This window comes from Megascapheus bottae, chromosome 15 (genome assembly GCF_031878675.1).
Source record: "Megascapheus bottae isolate mThoBot1 chromosome 15, mThoBot2.hap1, whole genome shotgun sequence".
NCBI lineage: Eukaryota > Metazoa > Chordata > Mammalia > Rodentia > Geomyidae > Megascapheus > Megascapheus bottae.
The window spans coordinates 31181262-31198726 of NC_143523.1; positions in this window are offsets into that span (position 1 = coordinate 31181262).

A 17465-nucleotide genomic window follows, 5' to 3' on the forward strand; every position below is an offset into this window, starting at 1 on the left:
AGGCAAAAAAGAAAAAAAATTAACTTAGTGGGCTGGGAGTTTGGCCTAGTGGTAGAGTGCCTGCCTAGCATGCACAAAGACCGGGTTTGATTCCTTGGTACCAAATACATAGAAAAAAGCTGGAAGTGGTGCTGAGGCTCAAGTGGTAGAGCTCTAGCCTTGAGAAAGTCCAAGGACAGTGCTCAGGCCCTGAGCTCAAGCCCAGGACTGGCAAAAAAAAATTAACTTAGTATAAAAAAGAATTTAAATATGGCAAAAAAAAGTCAGCTGGGAATTTTATTGTTTGGGACTCAAACCTGCCAAGAGATTTACTGGGCAGAAGGCTTAAAGGATATAAAGGTGTGGGTGGGGTATTTCATTTAGACAAAAAACAAATGTTCTGTTTGGAATAGATTTAGGCAATGTGAATAGACTAAAATCCATAGGTAAAGAATCTAATGCTTCAGTATCCAGAGTCAATTTGGACAGGCAGAGTTTCTGGTTTGGCCATTCCATAAATGTTTAGAAAACCCACATATGTGAGAAACTTAAATATTTGAGACCTTTGACAAGAATTAAACAAGAACTTCAGGGTGGGGAAACAAAAGTGTAATGGGATCACCAGCATATGACCAAGAAGTTAATTCAAGTTTTTAACACTAGATAAAACAGGAAAGTAAAAATCAGCACAAAATGTCTTGAGTTGCCTTGTCCTTCTGGAAATTGGGAAGATGAGAATTGCCCATATATTAATGACTGGGCCCCTCAGTAGATAAATGGATCAAGAAGGTGTGGTACTTACACACAATGGAATTCTATACTGCCATCAGAAAGAATGACATCACACCATTTGTAAGGAAATTAAGATTTGGGAAAAAAAATCATATTAAATGAAGTAAGCCAATCTCAAAGGAGCATAGGATCCAAAGCATCCCTCATTTGTAATAATTAGTACACAACTAGGATTCTCCTAGCAGAGGATCACAATACCTCAAAAGCTATGTACACGTGGTCATACAAGATGAGACTAAACAAAATAAACTCTAGGTTATGGAAACAAGAGGTTTATCTTTGTGATTTTTGTTCCTAATATACTATGTGAAGTTATTTGTTTCTCTTTTTTTCTACTTATAGTTAATCTCATGTGGTTATTGTATCTGACTTTGTTACCTGGTATACTACAAGTGCACTTATTTGTTTATTTGAAATAAGGAATGGAAGGGGGAAATAAGATGATTGGGAGGGGTTGGGGAGAGCAAGGGAGACAAAAACATGAGAAGGGTTATCAAGGTTCGAGAAATAATGTACCTATTACCTGACGAGTGTAACTATAACCTCTCTATACATTATCCCAACAATAAAATAAAATTTTTAAAAAGAAATAAACTCATACAATTATGTTAAAAATTAATGACTGGGGAAGAGTGTGGAAGAATGAAGCACACGAAGATGAAAATGTCAGATTCTATGGAAGGAGATTTAAATTGATAAGAAATCTGCATATGACTTTAGAAGCCACTATATGTAAGTTAAAGAGAAATTACAGAATTATTAGCTCTGGATATTAATGTCTGGTAAATAAAAATCAACCTTTATTACAAAGCAGCCAGTAGCTAGATATTTAAAGCAAATATTATAGAAATAAAAAATATCAATAATGTAGCAGCTTATATTTACAAATATATGCAGGGCCTGGGCACTGTCCTTGGACTTTCTCAAGGCAAGCGCTCTAGCCCTTGAACCACAGCACCATTTCTGGTCGTTTCTGTGTATGTGGTATGGAGGAATCAAACCCAGGATTTCATACATGCTAGGCAAATACTCTACCACTAGGCCACACTCCTGGCCCTTGAAAAGTTTTTATAACAGTGTCTTTTTTTTGTATACTGGGATTTGAACTCAGGGCCTGCACTATCTAGCTTTCTTGTTCACAGCTAGTGCTCTATTGCTTAAGCCACATGTTGAATCCAACTTTTTAACTCATTACTTTGAGACTGAATGTCATAGACCTTTCTACCTGGGCTGGCTTCAAACTAATACTCTAGATCTCAGCTTCTTGAGTAGCTAGGATTATAGTCTGAGCCACACATGCCCAGTTCCTGTCTTTATATTTCAAGAGGGTCTCACTCCCTTCCCAGGTACACATTCAGACCTACCTTTTAGGCTTCTGTTCATAGCTGGGATGACAAGTGCATGCCATGCTCAGCTTCTTTCTATTGAGATGGACTGTCAAGATTTTCTACTTGAGCTGACCTAGAACCATGATCTCAGACAGCTGGGAAGATAAGTACATTGTTACCTTGCCTAGCCAATGGTTGAGAGTGGTGTCTTGTGTGCATGCCCAGTCTGGCATAGATCCATGATCTTTCCAATCTTAGCCTACCAAGTAGCTAGGACCACCAACCACCATTGTAGCAGATCATTTTTATTGCCAATATTAATGTAAGACAAATTGTTTTTGCAATACTTACACTTGTTAATTATGCTTCCATAATACCAATTATATCAAAATCAAGTATTTTTGAAATATAGAAAGTTGCTGGTAAGATTTTAAGGGAAGTCACACCAGCTAACTGATGGGAGATTTTAGATACTCAACAAAGTTTTTTTTTAATTTTTATATTTTTAGGTTAGGCTATATTTCCAATTACTCAGGAGAAGGACATAGAAGGATTTCAGACTGAGGTTGACCTTAGGGAAGGGGGAACCCTATCTGAAAATCAATAGCAAAAGGAGGAGGATTATGGTTCAAGTGGTAAAGTGTTTGTTTAAGAAGTATGAGGTCTTGAAACCAATACTCAGTACTGTCAATAATAATAATAAATTTAAAAAGATGACAAAAAATCTTATTCTGAGCATTTTGTGTATGTACTTAGCTGTACTATAAAATGATTGGTTTGTATGAGATAGTTAAAAAGGCCAAAGATAAAAAGGTTTCTTTTTTATTTTCCTTTTTTTTTGTCTATGAAGTTGCTGTTTATTTATTTATTTGGTCTGTTTGATGTATGTGTGAGAAACAATGTTGTCCAATAATAAACCATAATTTTATTTTGCTGAGTTTTTCTAACAACAAAAAAGATCTTATGTACCAATTTATTCTAAATTGAAACAGATGGATGAATAAGAAACAGGAAAGAGCATACTAAATTTGTAACCAGTTAATCAATTAACCTTTCAGGAAAAAAAATCATCCAATCTTTATTACAAGAGAAGCAAAAGGAGAGTAGAGGCCAATATGAATCTTCAAGCAGGTGGTTTATGGTCCATACCTGTGCGAGGCTTAGGGGAGAGAGAGGCCATGGGTATATCTCTATCCTCAGAGAAGAGGTCCAGTGGGAGTTGTACAGCCCCTAGAGCTATTCAAAGTTCACACACACACACACACACACACACACACACACACACACACACTAACCTAGGAACCAGTTCCCACATTCCTGAGAGTAGCAGAAAAATATTAAGGACCTTAGCCAGTTTCCTGCAGAGCCCCAGAATTCACTGGGACAATGCAGTGACCTCTGGGTATCCAGGAAAGCATGAAAGAAGCAAGAGGAGTTGTTGAAACTGAAAGGGGCCTGTTAGACAGGAATGCACTTAAACACGACCACCACTGAGGATCAGACAGCAATGCCCATCTTTGGAGGCCTGCTGCAAGCAGAAGCCCCCAGGTGAGTGCCTCCCCACATTTTAGGTTAAGCTATCTGCTCAAGTTTATTTGTTCTTAAAGACCTCTCTTTGAAAGAATGACAGATATAGAAAGGCTCAGGTGTGATATGAAGTATTTTAGTGATGTGTGGGGATTGAAAAGAGGCAGAGGCTGTGTCTCTAACTATGAGAGTTTAGCTCCTTTATACACTTCCTTCCACTGAAAATGGCTACAAACATGTGTTATAGAAAGTAATTCAATTAAAACAGAAAATAGCTAACAAAATAGAAAATTCTAGGCCAAAATCTAGAAAAAGACAGGAATGTATGGAGGTAGGCAAGCAGAAGGTATCTTATCCTTATAGAGGTGGATAGCTATTGGGAAGGGTATGTGAACTGATTTCTATGGAGAAGGTGAAACAGAGCTCACAAAAGAGGAGAGAACAAAAAGGCCTCACTCCCTAAAATGAAGATGAACCAGAATAAACTCTCTACCCTTAAGTTCAGTTGTCTTTAACTATATACAACATAATAAGTAAGGTTAGGTAAGACTACCTGAGAAGTTGTTTCCAAAAGCTTATGTGCATAATTGTGACCAATGTGCATAATATCTGGGTGGTCTAAAAAAATAAGTGAACTTGAGGTGGTCTCAGACTTAGGAGGCAGCCAAACGCATCAAAACCCTCCCTGAAAGGGGTCATTCATCCTAAGCCTCTGAGAATCCCACGTCAAAAATGACTCTTCATGCATGCACGCTTGCACACGCGTGCACACACACACACACACACACGCACGCAGGCACACACACACACACACACACACACGCATAGAGGCAGAAAAGGGGGAAAGAGTATAGAATCTACTGAAAACATATGTGCTAAAACCAAGTTCATAATGCAATGGATTCTGCAGACAGGTATTTATTCATTTATTCAACAAATATATAGTAAATATCAACCCTGAGCTAGGTTTTATGAAAGGTGCTAGGCACACATGGAATTTTATAAACAAATCTCCAGACATAACAGGTCAGTTAAACTATCATTTTACTGATGTTTAATTTATCTTTATTTTCTGAGTTTTCCTAAGATGTCCAAACACCACGTCTAATGAGTGCCCATTACTATTTTTCAGTGACAAGTTTTGAAATAAACAGGAATCTCTTAGGACAGGGACTGACATCATTGATTCCTTTCTCAGATTCTTATTCCCTAAAGGTTATATCATTGAAGTGAGCCTAATTATGCCCCAAGCAAATCACAGAGCCACATGTATTAGCAGAAAATTGATGAAAGACAAAGATAGCTATCTCATAGACATAAAGCACAAAGTCAACTAAATTTAAAGAATAATAATCTGCATTAGGAAGTGTGTGTGTGTGTGTGTGTGTGTGTGTGTGTGTGTGTGCCCAGTCCTGGGGTTTTAAACTGAGTGTTGTCCCTGAGTATTTTTGCTGAAGGCTAGCACTCTATCACTTGGGCCATAATAGCTCCACATTTGGCTTTTTGGTGTTTAACTGGAGAATCTCATGGACTTTCCTACCCAGGCAGGCTTTAAACTGGAATCCTCAGTTCTCAGCCTTCTGAATAGCTAGGATTACCGGCACCTAGCTAGAAGTACTAATTTTAAGATATATTTGGAACTAGCTGAAGGAACAGGAAGGGTAGAGAAAAGTTGGACCAATATTTACTTACACGTGGACTATCTTTCTTAAACCAAAGCTGTAGGAAAAATATTGATGTATGCAGGTATGTCTATACCAATTATAAACTTATATCTTCTCATCTAGGCTTTCCCAATAAAGATATAAAATTTTCACCCCTATATTTCATTTGTTTTCTCTTATTAAATATTCTGATGGTTTCACATGCTGGGCCTTCAGAACAGTTTGGCTTTTACTCCTTGGTTATGTCAAACTGCAGCAGTATAGTGTAATATGAGAGGCTGCATGTGGTGGTACATGCTTCTAATCATAGTACTCTGGAGGCTGACGTACGAGGATCATATGATTGAGGCCAATCTAGGCTTCAGAGTGGTTTCTAGACTAGTCCAGGATATTCACAGAAAGAAACCTGTCAATAAATATAATCGTAATAATAATCATCATAGGAATGATTACGATCCTCCTTTACAGATGAGGTAACAATAGGCTAGGGAGGTCACATCATGAAATAGAGGCTTAGAGGTAGAAGTAGCATAAGTGTTGCTGTTGGACAGATCTGAGGTTAGTTTGTGTCCTGTCCTTGGCATCCCTCTTTCCCTGGAGATGAGGCTTAGGGGTTTTCTGGGATGTTGCCTGGTTGCTATAGAGATGAGACAAAATTTGGAGTATTCTAGTATACAGTACTAGGAAGTAATTGTTTTTCCTCCTAGTGGCTCCTACTGTAGAAATTTATGTTCTTTCTTAGGTAGTGTATGTAAATGAGTTTAAAAGTAACTACTTTGGGGAAAATAATGCAGCCCTGTGCAGCATTTACAAAAAAAACATGCAAATATAGATAATTCCTTACAGCTACAGAGTACCTTATAGGGATTTTATTTTTATTTTTTGCTTTTACCAAAAGTGAAGTTTGGACCTAGGGCTTCATGTTTGCTCAGCTTGCTTGTTTGGTTAAGTGCTCTACCACTTGAGTCACACTTTCAGTCTAGCTTTTTGTTGGTTATTTTGGAGACAGGCGTACTGAAGACTTATCTTCCCAGGCTGGATGCAAACCGTAATTCTCTGAGGATCCTCTTGAATTAGAACTAGAATTATAAGTGTGAACCACCCATACCTTTCATTTCTCCCCAACATTAACTTGTCTGATCTTTGAGAAAATAATGTAATATCTCAATTTTGGGGAGGTTGAACATTTCTAAAATGTTATAACATCATCTGTGGGCCTTGAAAAATGCTAATCTGGGAAATGATGCAAGAAGAATAGCCCAGGCCTCTGCTTTTCCTTCCTCCCCATCCTCAGGTAGCACTCTGACTCTTCGCCTTGGTTTGCACTTGTGTGTATGAGGTGGGGTCAGAGAGTGGTCAGGGTTGGAGGCAAGTCAGACTGGAAGGAAGAAAAAAAATCATTTTTATCTCAATTTTTTTCTTTTTCTCTCAAGAGCATGAGAAAACAATCCTACACTCTTTCATTTAACCCCAACTACTTACTCTTCTTGGAGCTGGTGTGAAGTAAGAGTACAAAAATCTTGAAAGAAGTGTTTTGTTGTTGAAAAGAAAATTTTAATACAGAGCTGGATGCTGGTGATTCACACCTATAATCCTAACTACTCAAGTATCTGAGATCTGAGGATCCAGGTGAAAGCCAACCTAGGTAGGAAAGTCTTTTATCTCCAATTAACCACCAGAAAACAGGAAGTGGCACTGTGACTCAAAGTGGTAAAGTGCTGGCCTTGAGCAAAAAGAGCTCAGGGACAGCACCCAGGCCCCAAGTTCAAGCCTCACAGCTGATAAAAAATAATAAAAGTAAAATAAATTTCTGATACAGTATTTCAGATATGTTGTTGCATTTATACTAATTACCAGGGTTTTACAATAAGGATACAATTATCATCAACTGGACACAAAAGAGCTCAGCAAAAATAGTCAAAGTTACTTGATGTGTGAATTGACAGTCATCTACTGATAATGCAGAAAGCCAGGTAAAAACGCCTGCAGGTTCCTCATTCAACCAGCACAGCCTCATTTCCTAGCCTGGCTTCTGAGCTGAGCAGCTCTCATTTTTCAAATAATCAATGAGCTTAAGAGACAGGTTTGGTGTGCAAAGTTTCAACACACTTTTTGAGTTACCATTTAAAGCTTGAGGAGATTTCATATGTATTTACAGCTGACCAGTAAACCCTACCAATAGTACCTATCCAGTCCTTTTAAAATGTGGGTTGGTGGATGAATTTATACTGTGTTAGGTTAAGTACAAATTCTGAAATCTTATTTCAGTTAGCTATTTGGGGGGCATTAATTTAATCCTATGTAAACTACACACATAGTGACAAAAATGAGAAGCACCAAGTTGTGTAAATACAAAAGTCAAAATTCCTCACTGTGGAGAGTTCCCAAGATGACCTTGGAGGGCCTCACCTTCACTCCTTCACTTCACAGACTCTGGCTAACTGGAAGACGGAATGCTGACCAATGCTTGGCAAAGGCCCCTCTCACCTCTCAGAACTAGAAGTTTCTGATGCAAACAGGAGAGAATAAAACTCCACTGAAACTCTGACTGCCACAGCAGCTGGCCATTTAGAAGACACCATTTAGGATCTCATAGAAACTAAATTAAATGAAACAGCAAACAACGATCTTCATTTCATGTTTTTAAAACGTTTTATAAGGCTGAGAGTCAATCATGGAAGAGGCAGTCGGATCCCCTGTGCCCTCTTATTGCGACCCCACCCCCACCCCCAAGCCACAGAGCCCCTTCTTTTCCTTGCTGCTAGGGCCACACTGCCAACCTCTGCCTGGCCCCTTCCCTTTCTTTCTCTCCTTGTTCAGTTCACCAATTCCCCAGTATACCACCAAAAATGTACACTTCAAAGCTATTTCAGTGAGAAGCAACATATAAGAAGAGTAGGAACTCTTTATTGAAGGCCTACTATCTGCCAACCACGCCTCTCTTTCTTAAAGGATCATCCATTTAGTAACCACCACAGCCGTTTGAGTCTTGCGCTTGCAGTGCAGCAGTGCAAAATGCCTGTTTAGCACCGAGACTGCTGGGCGGATTTTAATCAGAAGCAACCCAAATGTTGTCTGTAGTTAGTCTGTGAGACTCTTTCCAACTCTGAGAGTTTGCTTCCTACTGTGGCTTCCCGCACCTTTACTGGAGTATCTCTTGACAAAGACTACCACTGTGTGTGTGTGTGTGTGTGTGTGTGTGTGTGTGTGTGTGTGTGTGTGTGTATGTGTGTGTAACGCTGAATACTGAACCCACATGTGTCAGGCTAGTGATCTATCACTGAGCCATGCCTCCTGCCTGAACGACCACCATTTTTAAGGATGCAGACTTTTTAAGAGCCAGTGGTGCTGCTACAGGAGCAAGGAACTTTTCTCCGACTCGCACTCATCTTTCCATGGAAAAGGGGGACAGCCCAGATCACGGGTGGAGAAAACAGCCACCGCTGGAAACAATTCTCAACCCACTCATCTGAGGGGACCCATCCTCCCTCCACCGACAGACGGGTGCCACCCAGAGGGTGCCCCGGGGAGCGGAACCACGCTCCGCGGCCCAGCCATTTCTTCCAGGTGGCCGGCGCAACCGCAGGGTCTTCTCCAAGTCTGTCATTCAAGCCCGGCCGCAAAGCCCGGGGGCGGTGGCGGCGGAGCTGACCGGCAGCGACCCGGGAGGGGACCGGGCCGAGCCCACCGCCCGCCCCGCGCCTCCCGCCCCGCGGGAGGGAGGCGCGTCTGGAGCGCTTGGGGAGAGAAAAGCGCTGGCCTGTCTCGGGTCCTCCCCCCGCAAGCTCCCGGCGTCCAGACCCGGCGAGACTCTCCCTCGCCCCCTACCCTCCCCAACAGGCGCAGGGTCCCGGAGGCGCGGGTGTGTGGGGGGGGACCCGGGGACCCAGGACGCCGGCGCGTCCCCGCTTCCCCTCCGCGAGCCTCTCCCGCCTCCTCGCCTCTCCCCGGCGGCGCCGGAGCCTCCTCCCGGGAGGGAGGACCCGACGCCCGGTCCGCGCGGCGCGGAGGGCGGGGAGGGGAAGGCGGGCGACTCCGAAGCCTACCGTCTTCTGCTTCTTCAACTCGGACATGGTGGCTGGCTGCGGCGGAGCCCGGGTCCTGGGACCAGACGCGGAGGGAAGGTGGCACGGACGGCGGCGGCGGCGGCGGTGGCTGCCAGACTCCCGGGAAGGAGGAATAAAAAGGCTCGACAGACACGTCGCACTTCCCTGGACCAGCCCCCTTCCCCTCCTCCTCCCCCTCCTCCCGCCTCGCTCCTCTCCGCCCCGTCGGCTCCGCCAGCGGCGCCCGGCCCCGGGGGACCCAGCGGCCGCTGGGCGGCGTCCCCGACCCGGCCCGGCCCGCCCTCCCCCCCACCCCGTTCGCGGGCGCGGGTCCCCCGGCAGCCTCGGACCCGGGCCAGACCTTGAAATCCCAGCGGCAGACGGGCAAGCCCTGGGAGCCGCCCGGGCCCCGCTCCCCCCCACCCCCTCCCGACAGCCACGGGTCCCAGCGCACCCTCCACTGCCCGCCCCACTCGGGCACCTCCCCGGTGAGCTCTGGAGCCCACCAGCTTATTGAGTTCAGGGGCGGTGAGGGCTGAGGCCACCAGGCTTGCTGACCACAGTCCTCGGAGGGCCCTGGGCGGGTGTGGACTGCGTTCCGACGCGGCTTTTATAAAACGACACGCCACGTGCAGGGGTTTTGGTCACTCCGCCGAGCTTGGGCGATCCTCACCCACCCCCATCGTCCCTCCCCATTTAAAAAACGAAGCACGGGAGGATTATCTCGGAAGTGAAGGGCCTCAAGCTCAAAGCATAGCGTCGCAGCCCTCGTGCACCCGGTTAGAATACCATTCAGAACGGAACCGCCAGGGCCGTGGGTTACCTGTGCCCTTGGCTGGGCGGTTCGTGCTGGAGAGTCCACATGCATCCGCTCTGTTCCCACTGCGTCTTCACCGTAACAGAGGCTAGTGGAGACCGGGCCCTTCCTCACACTGTCCTATGCCCCCAAACCAATGGGCCAGCGGTCTATTTCCCCAAAGGAGGGGCTCTGGGGAGAAAGAGAAAAACGTGGAAGAGGCTTAGCATCCACTCCAAGGTTTTATTCCAGGGAGATCAATATGCCCCAACCTCCTGCAAGAAAGAGCCCAAATGTCAAGAACAAAAGGAAGTAAGGAGAGAGGCCCACTGACAAGTACCTCTGAGGGTGTGTGACTGGTTTTCACACACCCTTGTACATTAACTCCCTGCATGGTGCCACAAACAGGACAATGACTGTCAACCCAAGAGAACCAAGACACACAAAGGCCACATTTTCCCCAACCTCGGTCTTCTTCCCGTGGGAGGACTGGAGAAACTAAGGCATGGCACTTTCCTTTCATACCTGACTGTATTTCTGGAAGACAGCCAGTCTTCCAGTCAGACATCTGAAAATCTGGATGGTTACTGGCTTCCTTTCTCTATGGGAAGGTAGGAAAAAAAAATAAATCCAGAGTCAAAACCTTAAAAGGCAACATGCTTGTCTGCAGTGTGGAGATGTCGTCTTGCTTGGTTTTCATTTTTTTTTTTAATTTAAAAAAAAATTTTGAGTAAATTGCCACCACTGTCTTCATATGTAAAAAGCTAAGGAGCTAATAGTAGGTTTAAGGTTCTGCTCTACATACAAACCAGCATATTTTGAACTTACGTGAACTTTAAACAGAAAGACTGTGCTCTTACCTCATTGGGGGAAAAAACAACCATATCTTCTTGGACAGTTCTTTCCCTGAGAGAAGGTAAATTAAGTGTGTTTGGGGGCCGGGAGTTTGGCCTAGTGGTAGAGTGCTTGCCTAGCATGCACGAAGACCGGGTTCGATTCCTCGGTACCACATAGCCAGAAAAAAGCCAGAAATGGTGCTGAGGCTCAAGTGGTAGAGCTCTAACCTTGAGAAAGTCCAAGGACAGTGCTCAGGCCCTGACCTTAAGCCCACGAATGGCAAAAAAAAAAAAAAAAAAAAAAAAAAAAAAAAAAAAAAAAAAAAAAATTAAGTGTGTTTGAGAAGTCACTCAATTTGCACTTTAAAAAAATATTGCATTTAAACAAACTGTGCTCTTGAAAGGGATGGATGTTAAGGAGTAAATTCCTAAGAGCTACTTCCCGGAAAAGATAATTGGATTTGGGGGGAGGTTTTGAGATCATTTACCCAGTTCTCTCTCTGTGTCTTCCTGCACTGTAAAGTCAGTGCATAGGAATCTGTGGGTGATTACTGTGAGGCAGAGCTGAGATTCAAATCCAGGTCAGCCCAGCAACCCAAATGTTTTGACCACTGAATCATTCTGCTTCTAGGTCAACTCTTTCAAGACCCCATCATCATGGTACATTGGAGTATTTGTCTTGTTTTATACTTAATTTTCAAGCAGTACTTTGGAACAGAATTCGTTGTTGTTGTTACTATTATATTATCTGACAGTATTAGAAATTTCAGCTCTCCTAAAGCCGGATTGTTAGGACCCTTTAAAGACAAAGATCATCAATTTATTTGTAATTCACTGTGAAAACTTAACAAAGTAAAAAATTTAAAAAAATCTTTCATGCTTTACAGGGTCTTCTAATTGGCAAGTTCTTGAGTTCTTTCTCATTTCACTATATCAAGTTGCTATGAGACAGCATTCCTGCTAAAAAGGAGCAACCAGAACTTGGTTTGCAGAGTGTATGGTTCTTGGACATCAGAAGAAAGCTGGAAGGATTGGAGGTTTAATAATATTTGACATTACTCACAATATTCACAAGAGGGTTGGGTTACACCCACCCCACTTTTTTTCTTACCACTGAATATTGAATAACTCCATATTGAGTTATTATCCATATCAAATAACTCAATAAGGTGATGCTTCCTAGTCAATCCCTTTGTTGTTTAGAAAAGCTGGAATCAACCAACTCATCTAAATAATCAAGAGAAACATATACATAGAATACTACTGTTGGTGACAGTTTATGCCACACGTTCCCCCCATGCACTTTAAGATAATCATTACAAAGGAATACAATTGCATTGCCCCCTAGTGACTGTAATGAATAAATGCTAAAAGGACTAATTGTTGAAACCCTATTCCATTTGACTAAACAATCCCTTAGAAGCCAGATGCCTGTGGCTCAAGCCTGTTATCCTGGCTACTCAGGAGGCTGCAATCTTTGAAGCCAGCTTAGGCTGGAAAGTCTGTGGGACTCAACTCCAGCAAACTACTCAAAAAAGCCAGAAATTGAATTGTGGCTCAAGTGGTAGAGCACTGTTCAATCTGTAAGAAGGGTGAAGAAAGAGAGAGAGAGGTGGGAGGGAGGAAAAGAATCACTTAGGGAACATTCTCTGGGAGCTAAATAGCCTTCTCCGACACAGATGCTACCAAGTCCAGCAAGACATGGACCCCTGTCCTCAAGAAACTCACAATCTATAAAGGGGAATAAATTTCCTCTAACCCTATCATTTCTATATAATACATGTGTGACACAAACAAATGATAAAATGTGAATCATAGATACTTTCTTTTGATTTAAAACATACTTTACTAATCTTTGATATGGATTAAGGGTTTCTATCGTGGTTTAGTTCTATCAACGGAATATCACAAGATATTTTCATATATGTGACAGTTTGCACTTGAGTCTTATAGAGTCAGAGTCAAGTCAGCTTGTTTATCAAAATATGAGAAATAATGATCTTGATTCCTTTTAAGAGTGAAACACATCCTTACACTGTCTTGCTATAGTCTTGCCTACAGCAAGACAACCTTTATTTTGAGAGCACAACGAAGACATCCAGTTCCACTTTGGAAAGAAGGAAAGTAGAGACTGATGCCAATGTTTTCTTAAGGAAAATGATACATGACCTGAGACTTTAAAAATGGATATAATTGGGGCCGGGAGTTTGGCCTAGTGGTTGAGTGCTTGCCTAGCATGCACGAAGACCCGGGTTCGATTCCTCGGTACCACATACATAGAAAAAAAGCCAGAAATGGTGCTGAGGCTCAAGTGGTAGAGCTCTAGCCTTGAGAAAGTCCAAGGACAGTGCTCAGGCCCTGAGCTCAAGCCCAGGACTGGCAAAAAAAATGGATATAATTTTCACCAACAACCCTCACCTTTCCAAAGTGAAAATTTAAAGGCAGGGAGATACATGAAATAAGGTACGCTCCAAAAATTATAAGGATCTGAACTGCCGACTTTAGAAGACCTAACAGAAGAGTGGATGAGGATGCAATAAAGAATATGTCATATATATTCAGGCAACACTATTTCATACCTTCTCTTCCTCATGTTCATCAATGTGCTAGCCAGATGGCTGCTCTTATAGGGTACTCTTGGGTTCAAGTATCAACAGTCACTGTCTTGAAGTATCCATAGTTGGGTGTGGTAGATGGAAGCACACAGTCTCTCTGTCTCTGTCTCTCTCTCTGTCTCTATATTGTTGTCTTTCCTCTCTAATGAAATGTCTCAAATGCTAGAATAAATGGATACTCAGAGTATTAGAGAACAAAGGCAATAACTCAATAACTATGAAGAAACTCCTGTGAGGAGGGTGGTATTGAACCTGAGTCTTCAGGGATGAAAGGTAGGGAGGTAAGAAGGTGATCTGCCACCCTGCACACATTTGCCCAGGATGTTAACTAAGGTTTCCTGGGCTGATGTCTCAGTTGGTCGGCAGTATTCATTTTCCAACATTGATATACCCTGTGTTCCCCTTTTGAAACAGCTCCAGCCTTTAGGTATAGTCTACAGAGAAAGTCTACTGATTGCTAGGCATTATCCAAGCAGCAGTTCACCCAAAAGTTGCCCCGAGGGAAAAGTCCACACTTGTAAGCAGAATTAAGTCTTTAGCTAGTATATGAGTTGAATCTAGCTCAAAGTTATTGTCTCGTCATTGTAGTAGTTTTAAAAGGAATGCATTTATTAGTATATTCACATGTTATATAAAGTGGAAACAATTAGGGAATTTATGAAAATTCACTCCAAATTTCAACATAGCTTGGTGAAAACAAGAGTTTCACTTGTTTTTTTAGTGACAGGCACACCAATTATATAAGTTAAGAATTGGCTGCAATTTTTTAGTCTGCAACAGATTCTTTCTAAAAAAAATCCTGTGAAGTAAGGTGGCAGAAAATGCAATCCAGTTAATTTTGAAATTTAAATGAGTAGAAAAATATGCCACTAAACTTAAATTATTAACTTAGTTATTTAACTATCTTTTTTTTCCCTGGGCTTGAGCTCAGGGCCTGAGCACTGTCCTTGGACTTTCTCAAGGCTAGAACTCTACCACTTGAGCCTCAGCACCACTTCTGGCTTTTTCTATATATGTAGTACCAAGGAATCAAACCTGGGTCTTCAAAGAAAATCTATATAACTTCACCTTTAAGTCTACTTAACAGACTTTTAGAATACATTTGCTTTCAAAGAAGAGGAAGAAAAAAATGAGACAGTAGAAATTGCTATATTTGGCCTAAAATTGAGCAAAGATCACAAAATATGACATCTGTAGAAATTAGCTTCTAATTAAAGAAATTTGTATGGAAGGGTAGAAATATTCCATTTAGAAATAATAAAAAGGAGTTCTTTGGGGATAGTTTGTTCAACTTTACTGGAAAGTGAAATGATTAAAACTATTTTCCTTTTCTCCCTTACAAACCTAATTCACACGACATTCTGAGAACCAGTGAACCAGAGAATCGAGTCAGAAGCAGTAGGGTGTGCGGCTAGGTTGCTTAGAGAATGAATGGAGGGCATAGACATAGCAATTACCTGAAGATAGTCTCTGAGCACTCTCTGTGAGTTGATACACAGAAGAGCCAGCTCTAGTCAACAGTCAAGTACAAGTCACTTATTTGTACTCTGTTCCTTAAGGCTAGGTAAGAACCCAGGCTGAGCATAGCTCAGGACAGCTCCTTTCTCCAGAGCTTTCCTCTGAGAGCTGTAAAAGGAGCTCTTTCCATTTTCAGTTAGAAAGTGTCAGTGTTGTAAATAAGACCAGAGAGGTTATTGCTCACAACTTTTTCTACATGGAAAGCTCTTAAAGAATGATAGGAGTTGAGGAATGTTCTGGGGCAGAGCGGGGGTGGGGGGGGGGGAATTCATTGTCCCTACCTCACATTTCCTAGAAATATCTTTTTCTCTAAGGTTCTGGTCATTTTTAATTTTTTGAGTCATATTTTAATAGCTACCCAGTCAATAGAAGCCTGTATGTTAATCGAGTTGATTTGGTTGTGAGGCCTTCCTGGGGAATGATTTATACAATCCCTGTCTTCTGGGGCCATTGGGAAACCACATGAAGGGAGATTTGTGAAGTTTCCAGTGTGGTGCCATAGAATGTTCAGTAATTGACAGAACTTGCATCAAGACTGACAGTCTAGAACTGCCTTAACATGTATGGCAATTGAAAGCTTTCAGCTTGATGTGAAACATTTTTAAAAAATATAAATTTTAGGTTTGTTTTGTATTTTCAAATGTAGAAAATAGATATGGTTGAATCCTCATGCAAAATTTGATGATAATAAAAATTTTATGAAGTCTTTGAGTTATTGTGCAAGTGGCTTGCAGCTACTTTCAGAGGACTGATTTCTCTTGTCCTCCCCTTTTCTATCTAAAAGTCGATAATAAATTTCTACTTTTCCCTCCCTGCTAAGAGGAAAGGAACAACCCTTGTCACAGAAGAAAGCACCCAGTAGAGTCTGCAACAACAAGTCTTTTTCTTCCCTTTGTTGTCCCAACCTGTTTACCTTCCCCCAATTCACCAATCTAAGAAGCCTAAGCTCCAGAACCAGCCACCCTTGCTTAAAATGACATATAATCCCACAGTCCTAATAGTTTTGGAGAGTTTTCATTCATTTTCTATGAAAATTCTTCTTTCTCATGCAACCTTTCAATCTTACAAACCTGTCCAATCAGGTATGATTGGACAAATGAGATTATACTCAAACCCACTGTTTTCCCAATAAAATGATCATTAAATGAGACATGTGATATATTGGTAAAATATTTTTCTTAGGCTGGGAGCATTGGTAAAGTGCTTGCCTAGCATGCATGAAGCCCTGGTTTGGATTCCTCAATACCACATACATAGAAAAAGCCAGAAGTAGTGTTGTAAAGAACAGTAGTCAGGTCTGGAGTTCTAGCCCCAGGACTGGGGTGGTGGGACTTGAACTCTAGGCCTGGACTCTGACCCTCAGCTCTTCAGCTCAAGGCCAGACCTCTACCATTTTGAGCCACAACTGGTGATTGATTGGAGATAAGAGTCTCATGGACTTTGGTGCCCAGACTGGCTTTGAACTGTGATTCTCAGATCTCAGCCTTCTGAGTCACTAGGATTACAGGTGTGAGCCACCAGTGCCTGGCTAAACTATTTTTCTTTACCTTCATGAAAATTATATTCATTACATGAACCTTTCAACTTTAGGACCACTCCTTGTTTATCAGCAACTGTATTGGTGGTTAATAGCTTTTGGGGGCCAGGGTTACAGCTCAAAGGTAGAGTGCTTGTTCAGCATGTTCAAGTTTCTGGATTCAGTGCTCAACACTGTGATCATAGTAGTAACAATGACAATAATAAACTTTTCAATAGTGGAATCATATTCTGTGTTATAGAAATGTAACATCTTCAAATATCATCTCCTTCTCAGAGGAATTGAACCAAAGCCTCATACTTGCTAGGAAGGCACTCGATCACTTGAGGTATACAGCTCCAGCTATTTAGTTTTTATATTTATTTCTTTATTTTTGTTTGTTGGTTTAGTGATAGTTGGGTTTGGAACTTAATGTCTCATACTTGCTAGGCAGGTGTGAGCCACTCTACCAATCCTAGATGTCATGTTAATTTAATATTTATTTACTTTTTATTATTTTTTAAAACTTATTTTTGCAGTACTGGGCTTAGAACTAAGAACTTATGCTTATTAGCCAGGTGCTCTACCACTTGAATCATGCCTCTACCCATTAATTAATTTTTTTTGCCAGTCCTGGGCTTGGGCTCAGGGCCTGAGCACTGTCCCTGGATTTTCTCAAGGCTAGGGCTCTACCACTTGAGCCACAGCACCGCTTCTGGCTTTTTGCTGTGTATGTGGTACCGAGGAATCGAACCCAGGTCTTCGTGCATGCTAGGCAAGCACTCTACCACTAGGCCAAACTCCCGGCCCCAATTAATTAAATTTTTTTAATTCATTTTATTTTCAAG